This window comes from Maylandia zebra, linkage group LG1 (assembly GCF_041146795.1).
Source record: "Maylandia zebra isolate NMK-2024a linkage group LG1, Mzebra_GT3a, whole genome shotgun sequence".
In the NCBI taxonomy this organism is placed as follows: domain Eukaryota; kingdom Metazoa; phylum Chordata; class Actinopteri; order Cichliformes; family Cichlidae; genus Maylandia; species Maylandia zebra.
The window spans coordinates 34,413,470-34,439,011 of NC_135167.1; the positions used below are offsets into that span (position 1 = coordinate 34,413,470).

The 25,542-nt window shown below is 40.2% G+C and overlaps 1 protein-coding gene across 2 annotated transcripts in view; it reads right to left on the reverse strand.

Annotated features, from left to right (window-relative positions):
* The window catches only part of mpped2a (metallophosphoesterase domain containing 2a), an 82,337-nt gene that overhangs the window by 15,112 nt on the left and 41,683 nt on the right, over nt 1-25,542 (reverse strand). The gene's annotated exons all lie outside the window — the stretch shown is intronic.

Consider the following 25,542-nt stretch of genomic DNA (forward strand, 5'->3'; position numbering starts at 1 on the left):
TAAATGTTAATATACAGAACTTTAGACATATCCGCACATCATTAACAGACACAGCAGCTATGATACTGGCTCATATTGAATATTGTATTACAAGTTGGTCCTATACGAGCTCTGCTGCTACTGGGCCAATTGAAGTATGCTACAAAAGAGCATTGAAAATATTAGATAAAAAACCTTTTTCATATCACCATTGTCAAATTTTAGAAAAATACAAGTTTTTGAATTTTACTAATTTCACATTATTTAAATCTGCCTGTCAAAGCTATACATGGTCTGGCGCCTCCACCAATGAGTGATTTTATTAAACAAAAGTCTAGCAGTGTTGCCGGGTCTCAACTGACTCGAGCCACTGTTAGAGGTGATTGTGAAATGGCATTCAGGCGGACCACCTTTTCACAGAATGCTCTGTCATATCAGGGTGTAAGCTTCTGGAATAGTCTTCCACTGTCAGTGAGGGAAAGTACAAGTCTACCCATCTTTAAGAGTCACTTAAAAGGGCGGCTGAGGGACACACAAACATGTAATCATGTTTAATAATCATGTTTTATATTGGACGGGAAAAAGAGTTAGTGTATTACAAAAAGGGAACAACTGTTAGTTCAATGGGTGAACACAATATCACGACGGTCAGGGCATGTACAATATTGGGGTTTGTGCAATATAATTGATGTGTTTCCGTTATTGTTATCTATACTGTCCTCTGTGTCCACTCTCCTTGTCATTGTTTGTTCTAGTATAATGTGATCACTGTTTTTGTCCTTGTCACATGACCTGTAAATAGTGTCTCTGTATGTTTTTACTAACTTGTGTTTAACACCAACCTGCCAGAGGGTCTGCAGATGGAAATTAGCCCAAGGCTATAATCTGGCATATTTACATTTGTTAAAATGTTCATTAATATGTATTGCCCCTCTTTCTAAAAATAAATAAATAAAATAAATAAATAAGTATAATCAAAAACACCAATTCTGGTTCCCAAAACACCAATTCTGCACAAACAATACACTGTAGGACAATTGTATCAATAATGCATTACACTGCATTATGGTAAATTAACCAATCATTTTTTGTCCCACTCTAACCATAGATCGACCTCAGTGTCAGTATTAACTGGTGTGGCACTGGGTGATAATTCTGCCCCAATATTAGGGGTGAAACAGACACATCTCTCTCTCTCTCTCTCTCTCTTTTTTTTTTTATCTCAAAAACGGAGAAAATGTCCACCGTAGTTTACTTGATTTTCAGACTGATAATCAAAATAAAATGAAAAATGGCAAAAACTATTTTTTTAATTTCGCCTTAAAAATGCTTATTAACTGATTGTTAAACTGTTGTAAAATAACTTAATAATCATTTTTGCTTCAGTTTTAACATTTTCTACATTTCTTTTCAGATTTATTAATCTTACCAATTTCCTTTTAAGTCCAGTTCACAGGACCAGTTTCTACTCAGCGTTACTCTTCTGAGGCATGAATGCAAACATGTTTGTTAGTTGTAGTGACTTTGTTTTCTAGACCATCATTTGCCTTCATTGGTCCCACTGAAGTTTAATGTAACAATGCAGTAAAGTTACATTTCCAACAGATCTCAACTTAAATCTGTTTTGGTGCCTGTGAAATGCTTATTACAAGGCTTTGTGTGAAGCAGCTGTAGTAGCAAGATGAGAAAAGGTATAAGAGCTGCTTGCGGACAGCTCAGGTGGGGTTGGAGTGAGCAGTTAGGTGTTATGGGAACATAGACACGACTACATGGAACACGGAGTCCAAACACTTTGAAATATGGATCCGCCAGGAAGGAAGGCTGGTCTGAGAAACTGTAGCCCAGACTAATAAAGAGAGGGAATCTGGGTCCTATTCAGAGGCTGTATGGGAGCTGGGGGCAGGGGCCAAGACCCATTCAACCTTCCCTGAGACACAGGGACAAGGGTCCATTACCCTCCTCCAGCCCCGGCCTCACCGAACTTGATCCTGGAGAACAATGTATGAAGGGGGGGAGGGGCGGCGGGAGGGAAAGGAGTAAGGGGAGAGGATAATATCTCTGGGAAATTAGTGAGTTTTCTTCTGTGACAATAACTGACAGGCAAGGTTTCATTACCCAGCTCTGCTCCAAGGACCATGGCTGCAGCGTTTTTTCTACGCATTTCAAAACGGGACAAGGTGAAAATGGAATGAATGCACGCAGTCGCACAGGTGTGTCTTTCAGACAATTACAAAGTCTTACTGCTTTTCTTCCTCGGCACAAAGACGACAGCTCCGGGTCTACAAGTTAATTGAAAAAAAAGAACTGAAAAAGCTGTTTTGAACAGTTGAACTTTCATTTCTGACATACAATACTGACAGCAGATAAGACATGAAAGGAAATTATTAAAGACAGCCATTGTGTGTTTTGGCCTCTGCCAGTTGTTGTACCAATTCAGGCCTAAAGCTGAAGGTCTGCTGCACATCAGACATGAACAGAATTTAAACAGAGTCAAAGAATAATGAAAAATAAATTGAGTTGTCTGACATGGAAAAGTTATAACTTAAGAAGAATTTGGACTTCAAATCCTTGTTTCTTTATGAAAAAGACACACGGTGTTCAAAATAAATCACTTTTCAAAACGTCAGGTCTGTATTATCTGCCCAGGTCCCTGTGCATTCTTTTACTAGGCACTTTGCAATGCTAGTTTTTATGCCCTGCATTTAAGGACACTTTTCTGAATGGCCTCTACCTTTACGGAAGCTTCACGGTCAGGGTAATGTCAGATTCTGGTGACTGACGTCAAGTGCCACTTCAAAGTGAATTTTTTCTTCTTCTTTTTGTCCCCTACTCCAACCATCTTCACTAATTTCTAAGCTCAAAAGTTAATGGTGACTGCTACTCGACCTGTACATACAACTAGGGCTGGGCGATATTATACCGTTCACGGTAATACTGATACAATGTTAGGCAACAATAAATAAATTAAATATCGCGATAGAATATGGGTAAAGCGGGCATGTGCAGTGTCTTTGTTTTCATACGCACATGGCCGAAAAAGCATGGTGGCAACGGAGAATAAGAAGGGGAAAAGCGGATTGTTGAGTGAAACGGATGAACCAGAATTGGTTTGTAAAAAATGGTGCAACTTCAGTGATGTGGAACTGGTTTGGTGTTTGTCTGTCAGATACCCACCAAAGCACATTTTTTTGTAGAACATGCAAGCGGGCCGTTGTTATTGCCATATTTGTTGGACTAAGGTGCTCGTAAAATGGCAGTAATCTGGGTCCAAAACTCCATCCACTTAGGGTCCCAAAGTTAAACGAACACTGCGGCATCACTGAGTTAAAAACTGTCTAAATTCTTTCATCTTTAATAAAACGATCAGCATTGCCACTTTACCAGGTGTAACAATTAAGTTTAATATCCAGGCATCCATGAAAACAGAATTTATTACATTTAACAGAGTTAGAAGTTAGCAAGAAGTTAGCGGAAGTTAGCTTGTTAATTTCACTAGTTACCTAAGCATGATATACCATGTTCTGTTCTGAGATTACTGAAAAAATTTAAACATACAGCTCTGCTATCACTTCCAACATAAATGAAGACAGAAAACTAAACAGCAGTGATGTTTGTAGGGTTACTGAAGTTAGGCTAGCTGGTATGTAATGATGTGCTACGTGACCGCTAGCGACACAGCTATGTTAGCATAACATAAACAGTGAAGCTGCAGGATGAACGCTAACACTTTTCCACTCAATAAAAGTTAACGCGAGAGTTCCTGATGGTTAGAGACAAATGCAATCGCATGGCAGGATGCTGTAAACGAACCAAACTTCAGTCAGGAGAACAACTGAGATAATTCATCCACAATACGAGGTTATTGTTAATATACTGCAACAACATGGGAATAGAGCAGAAGTGTGAGTTGAATAAAGTTTGATTTATCTGACTGCTTTGTTTTGCTTAATGTACCTTATAATCCCGTGCACCTTACGGTCCGAAAAATACGTATTTGACTTTTTTATTTGGCACACTGCAGTTTAATGTTGCAAAGCACCTCTTTTTAACTTTATTGGATATTATACATGGTTATGCTCAGGATATGTCAGCCCATTTCTACTGGAAATCTTTTTTGGTTAAACTGTCAGCAAGAAATTTGCATTTGCACTGTTAAATTTTTATATAGCTTTAATGCACATAAAAAACAGCTGCTTGTTTAACCCTCTGGGCTTGTTCAAAATCACTACCCTTTCAGCTTGTTCGTGGCCAAAAGTGGCCACCAAAAGATTAGGTCTGTAATTTTTATTATTTTTATGGGGTTTTTTTGCCATTTTTTCTGCATAAAGCTTTTGACTAACTTCAGTTCTTTTCAAAAATATAAAATAGTTATTACTTTTTAAATTTTTAGCGCTTTAAACACCAGTTTGTCCACTGCACTAGCTGGAAGACAACCCCAAATCTCGCAATTTTATATAATTGCATTGCTACTGAAATTTCTTGTATTATTAATAGTAGAGTCTGGGACATGTAATTGATTCACATCAACATTGATTATAATGCATTGTTATTTTTGTGCAGGGAGAGCAAAAACATAAAAACTCCCTCTCAGCTTGTTCGTGGCCAAAAATGGCCACCCCTTGTTTACGTTTACAAAATGCTATAAAATTCATATATATTAAGAAAAAATTCAAATTCAGAATTTTAACCCTTTAAATACCAGTTAGATCACATAATCCTAGGAACTCATAAATGGAAAAAATCATAAAACTCCGATTTTTTTCCAAATAAAACATGCCATCTGATTTATTTTCTAACCATGGTAAAGGTTAGATGTATAGCAATAATTAACAGTATCAATGAGTTTTATGCATCTTTGTTCTTTTGTACAGTGACAGAAAAACAAGAAAACTCCCTCTCAGCTTGTTTGTGGCCAAAAATGGCCACCCCCTGTATATGTTTACAAAATACTATAAAACTAATATATATTAAAACATTTTTCTACTTTCATTGACTTGATTTTTTAAATTAGCACCAGTCCTAGTCATGAAAACCAAAATATAATTCAAATTCAGATATTATACCCTTTGAATATAAGTCAGATTATGTACTATTATAGTAAAAATAGTAATAAAGTATAGTAATAGTAATAAAGTTCACATTTTTTAGCATATGAATGATGAAACCTAATATTTCTTTTTATCATCATGGCAGGTCAGTAACAGTAACAATGATTTATTTTTACTTTTTTTTTTTAGGGGGGAAGATTGGGGGGGGGGGGGGGGGGGGGGTTGTGAATGAATGGCCACAAAGAAAATCACAAATGGTGTGTTAGTGGCCAGAAAGGCAATTTAATGACCATATAACCACTGAAATGACCAATAAAATGATCAAAATTTATATTCCAGTGTGTGCCTCTGTGTGCATCCTCATTAGCAGCAAGATGTACTAACCACAGTAGAGTGGTTTTTGTAGGCACACTTTCTACACCTGGAGCAAGGGGCTGCTGTTCCAATCCAGGAGGTGCACCTTTTGCACCTTCTTCTCATTTTGTTGGTGGGGTGTGGGTCACACTCTGGTTCAGACTACTGTATCGTGAGATCAATGGCAGAAGTGGCTGAGAATTAAGGAGAAGAGTGTCTTGCAGTTGTTGAGGTCACCAGCATGTGTCCCAGCTCTCCCAGGATCACTCTTCATTTGTAAGTTGTAGAGGACTCCCCCACTTCAGTGAAGTTGTTTCCGGCGGGACAAAGGCATTGTATCCCAAGACATCCAGGAGATTGGAGAAAAGAGCCATCAGCCATCAGTTAGTTTTCCTCCTACAACTCGAGGTGCCAACACGCTCTAAGTTATCCAAGCAATATTTGTGCCTATTGTAGTTCAGGATTGCTTCTTGCAGGATTGCTCCTTTATTCCCCATCACTGACTGGTTCCTTGTGTGTTGCTGTCAAAAGAAGCACATTCCCACGTTGCTTTGGCATGTGGGATATCGCCGTGGTAGTTTTGGTGAAGCCAAAGACAGACAACAAAATCTTCCTCTGTTGCAACTGGAGGAGCTGGGGAGGAAGCTCTGGGTTGTTTCCCCTGTGCCAGTTTTCATCTGAGGGGTTCCTCTGCCAAGGTGACCGAAGGAAAGACGTTGTCCTTGGAGCTCCTCCGTCAGTTGGAGTCTGAACCCCTTTCCCTTTTTTACTTCCTGAGAACTTCCAGTGTTGTCATCCAACATGCTATGTATTGCTTTATTCTGGTTTAGGCTCACATCTCCACTTCATCTATAATCCTCCAATCCTCAAACCTTCGCCTCCCGTGCAGGTTTGTAAGGGTGCACAGCAGATCGGTCTCAGAAAGTGCTCCTATGTTCTTTTCCATCAGCTGCTCGGCCTCCACCTCCATGCCCCCAACCCTAATCCTACCCAAAGAAGAGGATTCAGGCACTGGCTAGTACTCAACATCAGTGGTGATGCAGTCAGCCTCTTTGGAGATTGTCCCCTCATTTTCTGGAGAGGAAGTTTCTTCATCTTGGGCAGATGTCTTTTCTTCAAGGGGAGAGGACTGCTGCTGTCCTTGCGCTCTGACCAGATCATATAGGCAGTGCTTGAAGCAGTGATGACCTTCTTGCTATATCGCTAGAATAAATGATCTGGAAGCTGTTAGGCTTACTTACAGCAGTAGCACTGTCTGCACCTGCATAAACTCCAGGACACGTTTACAAACAGTGTTTGTTGTTGTTTGCGCTGCAGCTGCAGGTTTGAACTCTGCAAAATGTCCTGTGATTGGGTTATGTTTTTGTTTCTAGAGTTAATATTTTGGTTGTGGTATCTTTTTATGAAAAATACAAGAGTAAAAGTGCTTTTAACATGTGCTTCAAAGCTAAATTTGACTGGGAACCTCAAAGCTCAATAGCCTGCATCCACAGAAATTCACTGCAGCCTATGTAATGTTTGATGCGTCATTATTTATTCCAGTCTATCAACATGTTTGTGCTGCAATGTCATGCACAAACACAAACTATTAGATCCTTAAGATCAAACCTATGTCAAAATTGTTTCATTATATTGGTCCATTGGAGTGTGGTAAGCCATCAAAGGCTGCTACTAGAAACTCGGAATATTACATGAAATTGCTTGCTTGGCCAAAAATGGGTAAATGATGTAATTTGGACCCACTAACAAAACGGAAAAGGATAAGTAACATATATAGGTCAGTTCCACACAGCAGTCAGTTAAACTTTAAACATTTCAGATCACCTTTATCAAATATGCTACGGTTAAAAATCCTGTAAATGGAGAAATGCCAAGGGGTGGACGCTAATTAATTCTTTTTTTAAAATCTTCATTTAACATGATGATAATCTAGTTTATGATCAAATTACCCGCTTTGATTATTTTTGCTATTTGTTTGTCCCATAGGGTAGAATGAGACTCAGAGACTAATGGGAAAGAAGGAAGCACATTTTCACACAGTCCTGTCAAAAGGCCTGGAGCAAAACCTGCCTTGTCGTGACATGACAGGCCGACCAGTATTTGCTGCAGAAGTTAAAGGCCAAGGGAGGAGGACGAGGGATGGTGTTAAAGGCAACAGGAAGGGGCACGAGCTCAAGCCGGTGCAGATACATGGCACTCTGTCTGCAGCTATTGTCTCGACCTTACAACGAGTGGATGTTACCAAGGGCACAGAAACATAGCGGCAACAATAGGCACCGGAAAGCACACAAACTGGCATTGTTACTCTCATGGGTTTGTATACAGAGAGCCAGAACAGAGACAAAATAAAACACAAGGCTGAAAAGGGCAGCCAGTGCAACGGAGCGTAGGAGTTATGCAGATGCACCCATAAAATATAAACCGCAAAATAGCAAGTTTGTGTAAATACAGACTTTTTGGGGGACAAATCCTATTTATTAGATATCTAGATATCAGGGAGCAGGTAAACTTCCTTGGAAAACATTTTGATATTTGATTAATAAGTAACCTATCAAGCAAAACTGGGAAGATTTTCTGCTTTAAACTTAAAAATTACTGGTTACAACTCGATAGGCAGCCCACTGACCTCAGAGCCACTAAGGCTACGTCCACACTAATGCATTTTTGTTTCAAAAAGGCATTGTTTTCTCTCCGTTTTGGCCTCCCGTCTACACTGAGATGGCGTTTTCGCTGAAGGAAAAAGCAGCGTTTTGTAAACGGTGCTTTTGCGTCGCAGTGTGGACAGTGAAAATTGAGACTTTTTGAAAATGATGACACATTTTAGTCATGTGATGCAGTCAAGTGACCAATTAAACTAAGATAGCGGAGGGTATTATACAGCAGTTGTTTTGTTTGCTCTCAATTTTGACAGCCCTATTAAAGATTAATATCAGTTTGTACATGCTCCAGATAGCTTTTCTTCAAATTCTTTAATTCTCACTCGCTTTTGCAACTTTGTACTTTTGTGTTACTCACAGCAACAACTCCACTTCATTGTTAGTCCATTTAAAAAACTCGGTGCTTTTCCTCGACCCATTGCTGCGACGTTTCAAAGAGCCGGAAAGTGAATAAACAGCAGACAGAAATGAGGCAGGTCAAATCGTCGTGCATTTTACACATGCGCAGTACTGGAACGTAAGCGTTTCCGGCTGTTTCAATGTGGATGCACAACTCTGTGAAAACAACTGAAAACGATAGCGTGAATGCGGAGCGTTTTCACATGAAAACGCCGTTTTCACATGAAAACGCCGTTTTCAAATCTATTGTGTGGACGTAGCCTAAATTCTGCCACTAATTTAGCAAATACTCCACCTTAATTTAACTTCTCCTTCCATTATTACTTGTTTGCCTGACCCTGATAACTAAACAGAGGTCACACTTTTCTCACCTTTTTATTTACGACATTACATCCTTGTTGACACCTGTGTGTTCCTACCACCACCATTGGGGGTCTAAATTCAGCAAGTGGAGATAAGCAGAGTCCTGTCCTTGCTACTGAAGCTGTGCAGAGGTCAGCAGGAAGGAAGGGAAGTGAATGCGGGACAAAGTGAATGCTATCACAGCCGAGCAGAGACCAGTCGGTAGGCTGCCCTTCTGTTTACAGAGCTGTCGTTACTGCTGTGATTGATGGCTCACTACAGACAATCCACATCGCCCTCATGGGCCACACGGTGGGAGACCAAATGGGAAAAGCCAAAGTGTGTGAAAGAGTGAAATAACAAATTTGATGAATTTTATTCTTTCATTTTTTTGTATGTTAAAATTAGCTAACGATATTACATTTGCGTGTCTAGTGAGGCCAGCTTTAATTATCTATATATCACTTTAAGAATAATTTCCTAATTGAATCCTAAACTTTTAAAAATAAATTAAAAAAGAAAATACATAAAAATGTTTACACAGTAATCCAAAAAATTAGATGGCTAAAATTATATGGACAATGGAATATTAATTTCATCTAATAAGAATTAGAGGAAGTGGGAAGTCACCATAAAAAGCTCATGGGCTAAATTTAGATTAAAGCCAGTTCCTTAGGTCAAGGCCATAGGAATAAGAGGATTAACCTAGCATGTTTCTGATGGTGGGAGATCAGGGAGAAGTTCATCCCAAATGTGTTTGATGTGGTTCAGGTCAGTATCTGTGCAAGCCAGTAAACGGTTTTATTTTTATGGCATTTTTTATTTATGGGCCTAGCTTTGTGTTCAAACACGAAAGAGGCTTTAAAAAACAGCCTCAACAAAAATGGAAGCACTATTGTCTAAAATATCGTTGTTCGTGTAAGTGGAAATTTTCCCTCAACTGGAACTACGCACACAAAAAAGCACTTTCAGAGTCGCCCACTATGGCGCCCCCTTGTGCATAAATAAGTTACTGAAAGTCGTTTCTTTAGCACTAAGAAACCCAAACAAATTAAAACCAACTCCATTTCAAAAAGTGAGTAGATTTTTGTCCAGACACCAGAACTTAGCTTAATTATCTTTAGTGAGAAGACTGAGGTGTAATCTTCACACACTAATGTGAACTTTCATACAAAGGACCGAACCTGATGGTGGTGTACTTTTAGAGACTAGCTACTGTGAAAAAGTAACATACTGGCTGAGCCTTTGCTTCATCCTTTCACATTTCGCTCCATCTTAAATGATTCATGTTTTCTTTCCTTTACAACTTGCAAGAAAACTCAGTGGAGCTTGCACCTTTTTTCACTCTATCAAAAACCTTGCAGCACTTAGCATCTGCAGGGCCGTGTCCAGACTTGTTGTCATTGATGGTATTTATTATTTATTTCAGCTTTTTATGGCTGTTGAATTCAGCTGCGCTGCCACTTAGATTTGTGACCTTTCACACCAAGCTCTGCAGACAATAATGGCAAGGACAGTAAGGTACACTTTGAGCTGAAGTCTATGCTCAGGTGGGAAAAAAATAAGACACTGTGGTAAAAAGTGCAGCTAATGCAGGTCTGCCACTCCTCGGGCCTCGGCAGCTGGGGACACAGGGTTTCCTCTGCTTTTCAAATATTTATCCCCTCATAGCGCGAGGCACAGCATGGGACAGAAAACAAGATGGAGTCCTGCTGGGCCCAGGAACTGCCACTGTACACACACATATACACCAGGACAAACACGGCAGCGAAAAAACAAACAGATGGGCAGATCCGGACACATACATGCACCCAGTTTTTAACCAGGATTACAGCGCTGATAATGATGGCAGCTGCTATGAAGTAGCAGCCAGTTCTGTCGTATGAACAGGTAGCCCGAGGTCGCGTTCAGGGGGTGACCAGAGGACCGTCTGCTGACAGATTGCCTTTATTCCCTTGCCGGTTGTTGAGCCATCTCGGGCTTCCATCCAGGCAATTCTGATTGCATTTTATAGCCTTGAGCAGCCTCCTCATGTTATGTATCCCTCATCATGTATTAGACATCTGGGTAGCTCTGGGCTCTTCTAGTCACTTCTATGCTCCCTGCTGTGCTGGATCGTTTGATTAAGCCTGCATCGCCTGTAATCAGACTCAGAACTTCTTCCAACCTCTACCCCATATCTCCAGACCTGCTTCCCAACTTCCTGACCCCAACAAAAGGAATAACAAATGAAACCACTGCAGCAGGTCCCTTCTAGTCTGAGAGGATAGAGGTTTGATATCTAAGAAAACTGCCACCATGACTTTTTATCCCCAACATGTTTTGTGTCTAGTGTATCAGATAGAAATTCTTTAAATCTAATATTTCTGTTCAAATGTTAATCTTATTTACAGGTTACAAAAAAAGGAAGATATTGATCTGGTTATTTTGTCAGTGTGAACATGTAATGGAAAGCCTTTTGCTCTTTACACTGTCCTCCTTCAGAATGCATAAAACGTTTCTGATTTTTTTTATGTCTTTTATTATACGTAAATTCCACATTATTGATATTGTTTGTTTGTTTTTTTTTTATAGCAAGCAAGAAGTAATGAATTAACACTTCTTGAGCTATTTCTCCTTTTTACTGCAAAACATCTGTCAAGTTTTTTAAAAGTTTTTTTTATTTTAACACTGCCCCCCCCCCCTCAAAAAAAAGAAAAAGATTTTGATTGATCTTTAAAACTCAACTTTGAAAGCTCGACCCACGACTGTTGACGCTTGGAAAATCTTCTCATCCAGAGTTATCTCCTGGAAGAGGCAATAATTGTGTTTTTGTGTCTTTTCTTTGCTGTCCCTATGCCTTGTTTGCTAATGTTTGCTTTGCTACTGCAGTTTACAGTTGTGCTGTATATGTCTGTACCCCCCCCCAACCCCGTTTTAAATCAATAAAATGTTGATCACAAAAAAAAACCTCAACTTTGGCAGACTGCTTGCTGGGGGAATCACTTATCTTTTAACACACTGGGAGACAAATTGTGTTATTCATTTGCATTTTCTAACCTGTTAAACTGTGAGCCTCATGGAACCCATTTATTACCGCATCCTCACCTGCCCCATCGCTAAGCTATTTATTATCAAGGTGACTAACCCGCACAGCCATTAGCTGCAGTGCTATTCATATCCTGTTAGTTAGTGAAGGTATGCTGTTAATGGGCGACGTGCCATTAATTCTGCAGGTACAAAGAGACGTGACCCCATTTCAGAAAGCCATGGTGAGCTGGGTGCGGTGCCATCACATGACCGCCGTGTGGTTAACGGGCCTCACAGGGGAAACAGACTAACAGTGTGTTTACACAGTGGCATCTCTGAGCTGGTATTAATAATAGAGCCACTTAGCATTCAGAGGCACTGGTCTCAGCCACGCTGTTTGTTTCACAGGTCATTAAATTTATGCCGCAGCCCTAATGTTCATTACAGCAGCAAGCTGGCCAGGGGTCTGTAACACTCGCTCACTGTCTTTAATCCCCCGCTGTATCCCCAACACTGGCTCTCTTTTCATCCCTCACCCCTTCTCGCTGCATTTGCTTGACAACAATCTCTCCCTGGTTTAATTAAAAAGACACTGCCAATGCTTCCAGGTTCCCTGTCTTTCTTTCTTATTCTGACCGTATCTTTAAACCTCTGACTGCAGGGCTAAAAGAACAATTTTAAATAAATGCCTCAACAAATATTTTAGTGTAGAATAAAGGTTTATGTTTTAGAAAAACTGCACCCTACAGTGAAGCAATTCTTCTACCTGTGCTGCTGTGAACTGTGCCAGTTTCACCTTGGTAGCCAAAACTGACAAGGAGAAGGTGAGCCCCGCTCACGCTTAACTGCTGCTAATTCCACTTCCACTGTGAACAAGCCAAAGTCACTGTGTAGCAAGCTAGCTGAGACTGGAGGTCAAAATGAAAGACAAAATCCAACACACATTGTGAAAAGTCATTAGGGACTAACAGACATGATGGAACTGGGAAAAGATGGGAATTTTTAGTAACTAACACAAAAACATGAAGAAATTACTTTCCCCCCCCTCCTTCAGCCAAATAATTTATTCTTATGTTTTTGCTCATTACTATCATATTCCTACTGTCAAAATATAACAATTAACATATCACATCTCCCACATCGTTTGTTAACATACGTGTTTAGTCCTTTTACAAAGCCACCACTGAGAGTGTTCTAACCTATTGCATATGCATCTGGTACACTAGCTGCACAGTGGCTCAGAGGAAAGCACTCCAAGGGATCACTAACACCGCCCAAAAGATCACCTGCTGCCTTCTCCCCACACTGGAAGATCTACACAACACCCGCTGTCTTAAAAAGGCCCAAAACATCATAAAAGATACCTCAAATCCTGGCCACTCCCTGTTTGAACTCTTGCCCTCAGGCAGACAGTACAGAGCAATTAGCGTAACGACTAACAGACTCAAACACAGCTTTTATCCAACTGCAATAACACGTCTGAATACTGCTACAAAAAAAATGTCCATCACGCCACTCTTGTATTAATCTATGCGCTAACTGAAGCATGTATGTGGGGATGTATGTGAATGTTTGTTGATAAGTATTCTATTTTATTATTGAATTTTATTGCTTTATTTATATTTTGATATCGTTAGGGATGATGCAATGATCGGGGACCATTTTTAATTTCATTGTACCTGTGACAATGAAGATTCTCGGCAAGATTCTGATTCTAGTTTATAGCTAGTATCACTATTTTTGGAGCCTTTTATATCCTTTTCCCTAACAACACTTGCACTGCAAACAATGTTCTGACAATGGATATAACTACTTGTTTAATATTACGTGCTGATATTGCAGATGGTGCATAAGGCATGGCGGGAAAAGTATTAAGACATTCCGACTTGGCCATCCCTCCCAGTAAACCTGTGTGCAAGCCAGACTTTGTCGTGACAGATGCAAGTACTGCAAAAGCTGGTTAAACACACAAGCTCTCAACAGCTTTTCATGTATTTTAGAGTGACCTGGGCACTTTAACTCATACCTGAGTTGCAAAATTATTACAGGCTAGATATGACAAATGTCTTGGGTTTTTTAGTTTGTTATTTCAGTAAGCTTCTCTTCTGTGTCTTGTATCTCTATATTCTACTTGCACTGGGGTACAGTCCTCTTCTCTTTTAAGGTGCTTCTAGAGCAAACAAACAAACAAAAACAAATCATCTAATAGATTGACCAGGTGGGTGCACGTTTAACATGCGTGCACACTCTGTAAATCAACACTGCATGATTGCATGCTGGAGCCACAAACAACCATCTTGTCTCATAGGCTCCAAATCGCCAACCAACCCATTCATTATTCCTTAATGTGGCTGATTCTCACTATTCTCTCTAGGAAAAGACAAGAAAACAAAACAAAAACCCAAACCACTGCCACACTTTCCTGCAGGAGAAAACAAACACAGCAAACAGCCTGTTTAATTGAAATAATCCTCTTGGAAATTCAGTGCACCATACAGCTGCTGCAGGAAAAAGGAAAAGTTTGTGGGTCAGACACCAGTAACAGCGACAGTCGCTTAACAGCTGAGGCAGATACAGATCACAAACCTAAGAATGACGCAGATGCACAATAAAGTACAATTTTCCATGAAACACAAAACAAAAACACACAGGAAGGGTGGAGAAGTACATTTTAAGGGGTTTGCTTATGTGTCATCCATTTTGAATGAATGTTTGAACATTTGCTGTCACAAAACAAAAGAATTACCTAATAATGAAGGCAAACAGCTTTGTAGTAAGCCTGAGTGCATTTACTGCTGGTACTTGTGCCGTGGGCCTGCATGGCCCTGAGAACAACCAAGGACTTTTTGTCACGAGCACAAACCAATTCCTGATGCAAACAGGACCGGCGATCTGCAGCTGCATGCTGGACCTAAGCTGAAATGCAGCAAGACAATAAAAACATGGTCTACTCATCTCTACTCCATCATCATTAAGTAAAGAGTGGAGAAGGCGAACAGTCGTTATGTTACAGCTCACAAACCAGCAATCATGTACGAACATTAAATCAGAACGGACACTCTTTGGCTTCAGGTTAGAGGAACTCAGTGCTAAAAGCAAGAGCCAAGTCCTTGTGACCCCAGCCAAGTGGAGCATACAGAAGACAATTCAACACGTTAGCTTGCTGGACAAAACAGGTCATAATAGGGCTTTCTGCTAGCACCATAAGAATACTATACTGTCTGTTCTCAACCGCCACAGTTTTTCCATCATCCCTTTTCCCTTCTGCATTTTCTTTCCATCTCAGTTCAGTTCAATTCAGTTTAGTTTTATTTATATAGTGCCAACTCACAATAACAGCTGCCTTATGGTGCTTTATATTGTGAGGTAAAGCTTTTATAATAATACAGACAAAACCACAACCATCAGATGACCTCCTTTGAGCAGCCACTGCTAGATATTCAAGCGTGCATGCAGAGCTGGGTCTCCAATTCACTGAGCATGGCTTCCAGAGCTGTAAACGGGCTACATTTCGTACAAGTATTGTAATTACTATAGAAGGCCGAGGAGGAGCTCAACATCTGACACACTGAGTGGGAAACTGCGTAAGGGACAGGTGAAGAAGCCATGCTGCTAAACAAGCGAAACCCTAAAGACAAAATGAGTAAATTTAGCAGAGTGTGCTTTGCATAAAGCATGTGAAGAAAGCACTGTTCACTGTAAAGGCTAAAAATGTGGAAAGACAATAACAGGAATATAACAAGATAATTTTTTTCTATGATGTAGTGGTTATATTGTTCTACATATACTGGTTTCAAGAATGAGAACCAGATACATTTTGATTAAATATTGATAAAATGTAATTGCTGCCCAGTTGTTCTCTTGGGCCTTTGATAGCAGATGACCTCACGTGCTCTGTGTGTATTTTTTACTCATTACATGCATCTGTTGTCCCTTCTGCCCGATCAGGCCTGAATCTGAGGGTTAGCAGTCTAGGATCAGAGGCTCTGCAGAGCATTGCGTGGTGTGCCTTTCTAATTAAACCTGACGCTCCAACTGAAGCCTGCCAATCCCAGGGTCAAAGGTCACCACCCAACCCCTGATACAAGCAGGTACTCAGCCACTGTGAAACAGGCTGAAAGGCAACCCCCGCCAACAGTCTCCCTTCCCCCATTTATTTAGCTCGACACTTTCCCTGGTCCTTGCTTCTCCTTTGCTTTTCCTTCAATTTCCTCTACTGCTTCTCAGAGTTTTGTCTTAAAAAAAGGGTGGGGGGTGGGGGGGAAGCCTGCCTTCATGCATTTATCTCGTCCTGACATAGGAGAAAGAGTAGAAAGGAGAAAAGGAAAAGAGCAAGGGGAGGAAGCGGAAGAGCTTTTAAACAATGACTGAACATCTATAGGAAACTCGCACTTCAGAGGCCTTTTAGGTATGAACGTGTGGGAACCATCTCTCTGAAGGCCATCAGCAGAGGGCTAAACATGTCTGAAGAAAAATAAATATACTGTAGGTGAAGCAGTTAACTGCTGCACGCTCCTCTCATGTGAATGATCCAGTGTGTTCATCAGAACAAAGGAACAATGTTGACCTCTACATATCTGTTCTGTAAGAGACAAGTGGAACAGGACCTTCTTGAAATACAGTGAAAAATTCTTTGGGGATGCTGAGCTAAGGAGAACAACTTCATCAAAGAGGTCCATTTAATCACAATCACAATTATATATATATATATATATATATATATATATGCAAAAAAAGAGTGAGGGAGGGAGGACAGAAAATGCTTCAAATGCAGCGTGAAAGTTCCTTGATGAATTCGGTCCAGCGAAAACTAACCTGAGCTGTAAACACAAGTCACACGGACTCAGAGATCTCTTGTTTACTGGTCAGAGTTGTAGCAACAGGCCGACCCTGGAGGTCAGACACGACAGGCTGCAGAGGAGTAATCACTGCTACTTCTTTTTGCCTTTTAGCTTTCCAAACCAAGATCAGCTGCTGGTTGTTAACATCCAGCTTAACACTTTCCTACCCAGAAACTATTGTGTTGTTTTCTTTGTTTTCTTTTTTTAAATGTAGTTTTCTTTTACGTGAATTTACGTGTTCAATCCTATTCTAGTCTCGTCTAGTTTGGTGGTTTATCTGATATGGAGACACATGCAAACACACTGACAACCTGAATGCAAAATTACAATGTATTGCATCAGATGTTACAGTTACCACCCATCGCTGGGTGGATGGGACATGGGACATATTTATCAGCATGAATCCAGATAATACATCAGATTATTACACATTTTTTTTATTAAATTTATAGCAAATAAATATTTGTGGAACAGAAGAAATAAGTGAACACAATCCAGTCTTCCATTTTCTCAATCATTTATCCCACTTAAGGTCACAGATGTCATGTGGTGGAATATTGGGCACATCTTGAGTAGGTTACTACTCTTTCACAACGAGAGACACAGAAAGCCAGAAAAACACGTTCTCAAAAAATGGATATATTTATATAGGATGCAAACTTTTCTTTTGGTAGGTTATATTTTTATTAAAGATCAGAAAGACAGACAAAATGAAAATGAGTCCAAGAAACACATCAATCTCTGTCAACGCAACCAAATTTAGCTTAAGATGAGATGCATCTCCTCTTCACCTCCTGTTAAGTGTCTCACAGCCACAGATGGATGGCATTTCTCACCCTTGTGCAAAAAATCAAGGGCTTCCACATAAAAGATGGAAACCATATTAGGTGAAAAGAGCCAGGTGACTCATAGCAGGCAGTTCTGCGGATTGATGTCATTTTTTTAAGTAGAGACTGTGTTCTATATTTCAGGTACATTTTAGATGCATTATTTTCCTTAAGTTTGGCTTCACAAATTTAAGAAGAGGAGGAAGTTTCTATCCCAGGGATGAGGTCACTGCCATCTCGGATAGTGTGGACCGAGCTATCACACTTTCTGAAAAAACACACACACCAGCAAACCGTCAGGAACAATTACCTTCCAGCCACAGGCTCTGCGCATTCTGCAACCAGAGCCTGTCCACACTACCAACAGCAACCTGACCTCAGCAGCACCAACAGTCTGCTACACCATGAGAGACGAAACACAGCTTTGGCTCAGCAAAATATAAAATTATTAGTTTCATACACAGAACACTTTTTTTTTTTGCCCGCTTTACAGCTAACTCATGACTGTACCGCTAACATAAACAGAGCAAACGTTTGAAATTATTCATCATCCTTGGAGAAAAGGAGGGAAAATGTGACACTAAATATCAAAATCAAGGGCAACTTTGGTTTATTATGCATTAACTTTATATTTTTTCATTTCTAACAGAACTGATTTTCTGATGTAAACAGAAATCCTACAACCAGAGACACACAGAACAGCTTCAATCCAAAATAACAAAAACAATCAGTCAATACAAACCAAAACCTGATGTCCGGAGAGGCTTCTAAATCGATACCAAACTAAATGACTAATGTGTCTTTTATTGGATCCACCACAAGTGTCAAGAAAACGTCACCACAATTCCCACAGCGTCTGGATACGAAATGGGCTGGATCAAAGCAGATGGAGACAGCCGGGCTTCTTGTTGTCCCCGTTGGGAGATTCTGATATGACACTAGATAAATGTCTAAGTGTTTCTTCTTGAAAAACTGTAAACCTCTACACCGAATCTGGCAGCCGTGCCAGCGTTTTCATGGAGCAGATTTAAGTTATGCCATGTTAAAGTAAAACAGCTGTCACCTGGAATGAAATTCATTGTGATTTCACTGCAAACAAAAACTTGATCTTATTTCTGCAAACTTGAAACTTAACAAGCTGACAAGATTGAAAGCCAGAGTAAATGGATTATCTTTTCTTTTTCCAAGTGAATCTTGCACTTTAGCCCAGAGATCCAGAGCAGGATTTTGGCTGTGTCAGCCTTTATCCAGGCCTGCGAGTGTATGATGGAGCGGCCGGCCGCTGCGTGGAAGACCTCTGCCTGGCCAGCCGGTGACTGATACGCATGAGGCCATGGAGGAGAGCTTTATTAAACGACTGCAAAGACCCATCACTCTCCTTCTGACATATTGGGGGCTCACCTTGGGCTGGGGATGGGAGGTGCAACCAGAAGCAGTCAGAGAGACGTAAAACACTTAGTCGGCCTGTATTAACACACCGCTGTGAGGATGTGCACTACAGTTGTACTTTTTTCCCCTAGTACACTACACATTTTACTTTTGATGTTCTTGTTGCATAATGCCCATTTGACAAATATACGTGCCTGCATGTGTATGTATATTGTGAGTGATTTGGAAGGAAACACTAGAAGCCATTATAATGTGGAGAGTGACCCTCTCACTCACTCTTCTGACGCACACACTGGAAACACTTTACACAGCTGCTAACCTGGATGCCCCCATCCTGCCTCCAACACCAGCTGCAGGAGGCTCCACACAGTCTGCATCTCTGTAACTCTGCAGCTGTAGTAGCACCCATGGGTGCGCACATACAGCAGGCGCATCCACCACAATAGAGCCCAGCTAACAGATGCTTGATGATTTCTGTTTTATGCGCCATTAAGCTAAGGTGGCACCATTTGAACATCAATAAATCATTAGCTCATTAATGAGCTGAAATATTGCAGTAATTAATGGGACACTTGGAAGTCTGTAGTCTGGGTAAAAATTTATGATTTTTTAGATCCTTAGATATAAAAGTTGTCGGTATAGTTCAGTTTCAGATGGTCACCTAATTTTTAACTCTATGTAAACTTTTTGCACTACACTAAATGTAAACTTCAGAAGGAATTTAGTACTAACAGAATGTATAGGCTTTAATATAATAATAATAAAAAAAAAAAGAATAAATGAATCGCTCCACTTCAGTAAAAGGGAAACTAAGAGCATGACTATAAGAATCAGAGTCTTGAGACTGAAGTCAAATCTGATGAATTGCTTTAGATGCTAAAAAGACAAAGAGGGCTTTTGCAACAGGGATTGAATGGGTTAAACTCTTTAAAATTAAAGATAAAATGTCTTTAAACCCTGGTAAGTATTAGACTGTTACCGTGAGTTTATGTTCATAGGTTGCTGGTTCCGACAGTCTTATTCTATATTCACATTACTTGTTTTAACCCATTGTGAGAGGGGTTAGCTACTGAGATTAGTAGCTAAGTTATTTTTTTTTCATGGAAATCTGAGAAGAGAATGATTTGCATTTTAATTTATGAGGTAGTTTATCAAACAGCTGTACATTAATTTTCTAAGACATATTGCTTCCATCCATTTGTTTTCTATGACATTACAAGAATTTCTGGATAAAAAATTACCAAAGCCATTGGCATGCATTTACACAGAGATGAAGTGTTTAAATTGCTGTTACCACTGCGTGGTTTGAGCATAATGTGACGCGTCAGGTTCAGAAAGTTTCACTGAGTGAGGTCTCTGCAGAGTAAAAGAAAGAGGGCAGAACGGCTGTGAAGCCCTTGACTTTTTGGTGACGGACATTTATCAGGGCCCATTGCCTCATTGGAGATGTGTTCTCACTCTGACAGGTAAAATAGTGTGTCACCACATGTGTGTGCGTGCGTGTTTTTTTGTGTGTATGTGGTGGGCAGACGGCCAACAAAAACTAACAGAGGCTGGCGCCAACAGAGAGGTGACTTAGGGGTGATTAAGCTAAAAGCAGCCAACACAAATGCCAGATCTTGTTGACGTGGACAAATGAAAATAGCGCAAGTTAAAACTGCCTCCACTCACCTTACTAAAGTTTGGAAATAACTGCGTAACTGTGAGGAAATTGTTGTAAAGAGAGAAAAGAGAAACATGACTCTAGTTTTTTAAGTGCCAATTAGTGTATGCTGTTAATAGAAATGATGAAATCCTTAACATTGCATATTTGGCCCATAACGACCTCCCCAACCGATAAGGATGGATTTGGGCCTAAGAAGGAAAAGCTAGTTCGACAAAAAGAAGACATAAAAGTTAAATGGAGAATTCAGCGTCACACTGCGAGGGAACTGTGGTATATGTAGGACTTTAGGATCAAAGTCCAAAGTAAAGTTGATACTGCTGACACATTTCGGTTGATGTGCTGTAGTTATTTAGTTGATATAAATAAATCCACTGTGCAGTTTTGCTATACTGTAACCTGGCAGGGCTGTAACCTATCCTAGCTACCAAGCACATCCTGCACAGGCCGCTAATCTATCTCAGGGCTAACACAGACAAGACAGACAACCCATGTGCACACACATTCACAACTACAGCCAATTTAGAATCACCGAATTAAGCTAACATGCATTTTTATTTTCAGATTTTCAGCCTTCTTTTTGGTTTAAGGACCAATTAAAGATTGTAATAACCTGCCTCTTGCCCTACGACAGCTGGGACAGGCTCCAGCCCCTCTGTGGCCTTGCATTAGATAAGCAGATGAGGACGGATCAAGGTGTGCATAAAAAGAGGTGGATAGAAACCAAACTGTTGTTAGAAAGGCTCTCTCTTAAAACAAAGTCAAGTAACACAGTATTGTTTAACATGTAATCTGTAGCATAACGATTTGCAGTAAAAAGTAAAAAGCTTTGGATCAAATGCAGACAAAAGTATGTGGTCAGGGTGTTTGTATAGAGTATCTATCTGGGGAGATGGGGAGAGGAGGCAAAAATGACTTCAGAGGAACATGCACGCGCACACACACACGGCTGACCTTTACAGTGAAAAATGAATACATGAATACAGCTAAAATCTGCAAATGACAAATCTGCATTTGGCCCTCCAGGTTTCCCTGAGGTGTGCATCAGAGAGTCAAATGAGGGCAGTCGGATTTAATCTGCCACCTCTGGGAGGCACACACTTGGCACACACTGATTTGCTACTGAACATACCAAGCAAACCTTGATTGCGATTTCGCTGGTTAACAGAATAAGTGCTGAGAAGACCGACAATGGGAGAATGAAGAAAAGGGAAAATGAAATAGAACAGAGGAGAAATGAAAAAAAGGAACAAGATTAAGAGAAAAAGAAAAAAAACGGGGGGGGGGGGGGGGGGGGGCAGATTTGAAAAGTAGGAGAAACCTAGTCACTCTAAAGTGGATGGCAGAAGGAGGAGGGCTGGGAGGATAAAGGAGAGAGAACACAAGGATAACTAACAGTTTAACCTTCAGCCAAAGAGTTAAGTTGTGGTCAAGTCCAGAATCACAAAACAGGCCTGTCTCTACAGCGAGCAGAGCTTATCAGAGTCTGAATGCACGACCCACCCCTCTACCAATGTGTGCGCTGATCACGCGGTGCATGAAGACGATCCATTTCTAATTTAAAACAAAAACTACCGCTACAACATTATGTTTAAACAGCTTGTTTAGCCTGACAAACACTGACAGAACCCAAAACAATACAGCAAACAGTCAAAAAAAAAACCTGGAAAAAACAAGTCACTCGGAATATTTCAGAGCGAGCAAGGACATTTTATAGCAGCTGAAAAGCTCCATTTGATGACAGTGCTGACCTCTGAAGGAACAGAGCGTCCGACAAGAAGGCTTAGTTTGTAAGTAGCTACAATGTCGCCAAGATTTCAGAGCCACATATTTTAATGGCGCTAAATTATTCAATTATATCTCACACAGAGAAAAGACCCTGTTCATACTTTAAAAGCTGTCCAAATATAACGCCTGATCTGTAGTTGGTAAAAGGCAGAATCAAAGTCTTTGCTCTTCAGTGTCTCAGCGCAGATCTTAGCATTTCAAGTTTTTAAACCTAAAGCAAAATCCGCAAGACTGCAGGAACGGGACTTTACTTTTATACCGTTTAGAGAGGCCAGAAAAATGGAAATGATGTTGGTATTTAAAAAGTAGATTAATATAAAGCAAATTCTGAAACTCAACAACTTTCTGTTTAGTTAAAATATTTTTTTCCCGGAGCATAAACACCTCATCTGAAGAAAATCCCAAACTGTCCAGCTCCACGAGACCTTCAGCTGCTCTTAAAGAGTTTTGATTGACAAGGTGCAGAAGCCCGCTCATCCTTCCACAGTGTGCACATACGAGGAGGGGAGGCTTAGCTATTCGGTCTGTTAAGCATCTGTCATTAAACAGTGCGAGTTGTGTGTCTTTCACAGTACACTGCTTTCACTCCAATCACCTCTCTTTTCCAAACAGGAGTGAACCGGGCCCGAGCACGGCTTTACTCAAAATGTTCCGAACGCAGCACCGGCAGCCACGAGGCATTAGAGTGTTTACCAAGTCAAATAAAATTAGCTTCTGATAACGACAGGAAAGAGGTGGAACATGTTTGTTTTAGAACACACTGTAACGGACATGTGGGCATCCGCTGACAACATTTTGTCCTTCGTAACACAGAAGTTGCATTCATAGAGCGGATATCAAAATGCAAATGGTTGACAAAAAATAACAGAAAGGACGTTGACGACTAAAGAATCACCAAAGCTAATCTTTTAATCAAACAATTCAAACTGTTCCTGGTTTCAGCTTCTCCACTGCGAGGAGCTGCTGCTTTGATTTCCAGCTGAACCGAACAATCAGCAAGTAGATGTCACCCAGGAAAGTGCAGGTGTGATCATTTCAAAGGCCAATTTACAAAATAATAATCAGGAGCTCAAACGACAAAGAAAGAGCACTTTCACAAGAAATGTTTTGTGTAACCTCTTGCTAATCGCTTCCATACATCACCCCCTTTTTCTTTGCCATTGAAAGCTCAAGGATCTTTTCTTATAGAAGACATTTGTACAACATTTATTCACCATCTTCCTTTTCATGTTTCAGGAGCTGCATTTCGTTGTTCTCAAGGAGGTTACTGTAATTCAAACCCTTAATTCAGCCACAAGTGGAAATAGTTCAACCCACAGGACAGCAAAAAAACCCAAAGAATTTATTTTGTAGATTTTTCTGGTCAACTTTTTTTTCTCTCTCGCATAAAAGACATGTGCAGCAAATACTACAGAGTTTTGTTTAGGGGAGGAGAATGGCAGGAAGGAGTTCTTAGATTAAGGATCAATTCAACTTTATGAAGGCCAGCCAGTTTCTTTTGACTTTACTGAAATGGTGTCAAGAAGGGAAGAGAAACTTAATTTTATAACTAAATACTGATAAAATGAAATAAAAGGATTGAATGAATTATAATTCATAGCTCAATCTTTAAATCTTTCATTCTAAAATAAGTCCGGTAAAGAAACCGAAGTGAGGAAGAAAAGCTAAGAAAGGTTTGTGGCTAGAAAAAGGCCGACAGGGTCTAAGGGCAGAATTTAAATACCTCTGCTTTACATGCTGACTTGTAAATACTATGAAGTACATAAAACCTGTACAGTGGTTCTAAAAATCACAGAGCTTGCAGAAGGCCAAGATGTTATAGCCTCTCAGTAAAGCACAGACTTATGTTACAAATTTACCTCCCAAACTCCTACAGCTAGTTAACCAACACACATCAACTATAACTATTAATAATGATTTTCACCTGTAGGGGTTAGGAGTACGTGAGATGGTAAAAGTAAAAAAAAACAAAAAAAATTGATGTCAGAGTCAATCAGAGGCAGAGTGAGGGGGGTGATCTCAGAATATCAGTGGGAAAAATAACAGTTCACAGAGAGTTCACTTCTCTTTGGAGCTGCATGATAGCGAGGAGTTTGCATCTCTGCTCATCTCTCAATACATTTTTTCCCCCCTCACTAATAAAACGAGCAGCACGGGAGACACATCAAAAATCTGGGGCATTTTTTCCTTCATAGCTGGTTTTCAGATACTCTAGCGGAATTAATTGACCGATCCAAGTTGCCAGCAAAAATTTACCCCATAATTAAGCAACCACAAAGCTATGTCAGTGGTGAAGCTCGACCTTTTTCAAATCCACCTTTATCCCTGAAGAGCTGAGTTCAGAACAAACTTTACTTCTCAGTTTAAGGAGATTAGAAACTTGAATCCATTTGTGTGGGAATATTACTTAATTAAAAAACAGATAGCTGCTCTTCAGTCATTGATCCAAATATTTTCACTGCAAATGGAAACCTAATGACCTGCTGCAGACAAATAGAAAACGGATTATGCTGTCGTAGAATCTCATTTTCATGAATAAGACCTGCACAGTTACCAGCCATGGTAACTGTGCAGGGGCGGCTCTAGCAAAGTTTAGCCAGGGGGGCATTAACAGGAAAAGGGGGCACAAAGACATACTTTTCTTTCTTATTCTCATTTAAAATGTCTAGCTTTTAATAAATAATTATCTGAATCTTACACTGAAAGTTTTAATCTGATGTAAAATGTATAGAAGTCCATTACTGTATAGTAAATATTAAGTAGGGATGGGTATCAAAACCCAGTTCTTGTTGAGAACCGGTTCCCACTGTTTCAATTCCTTGGAATTGTTTGCCATTTTTGCAAACGATTCCCTTATCGATTCCAGTCGCCCCGAATGACGTCACCATGTTGCAGAGCGTCATTTACCTGGCAGGAAACATGGCGGCTCAAACGCTCAAAAGTTTGGCTATACTTTACGAGAACGGATGACAACAGGGCAACTTGCAATACTGTAAAGTAGATATTTCATTTAAGGGAGGAAACACTACGAATATGCAAAAGCATTTGCTCACAAAACACGCGATAACCTTAAATGAATGTCGTGTTTTTAATTCCGCTCCGGACTTGTGAATCTCAACCCAGCCTTATTACAAAACCTGCCATTACTGTGCATTTAGGTGACCATGATGAGAGAGAAAGACAGAGTCTGGCTGGCGCTCGCTGGCAGTTGTCGCTGCAGTCTACCGGTAGCGTCTCCTTTCAGGC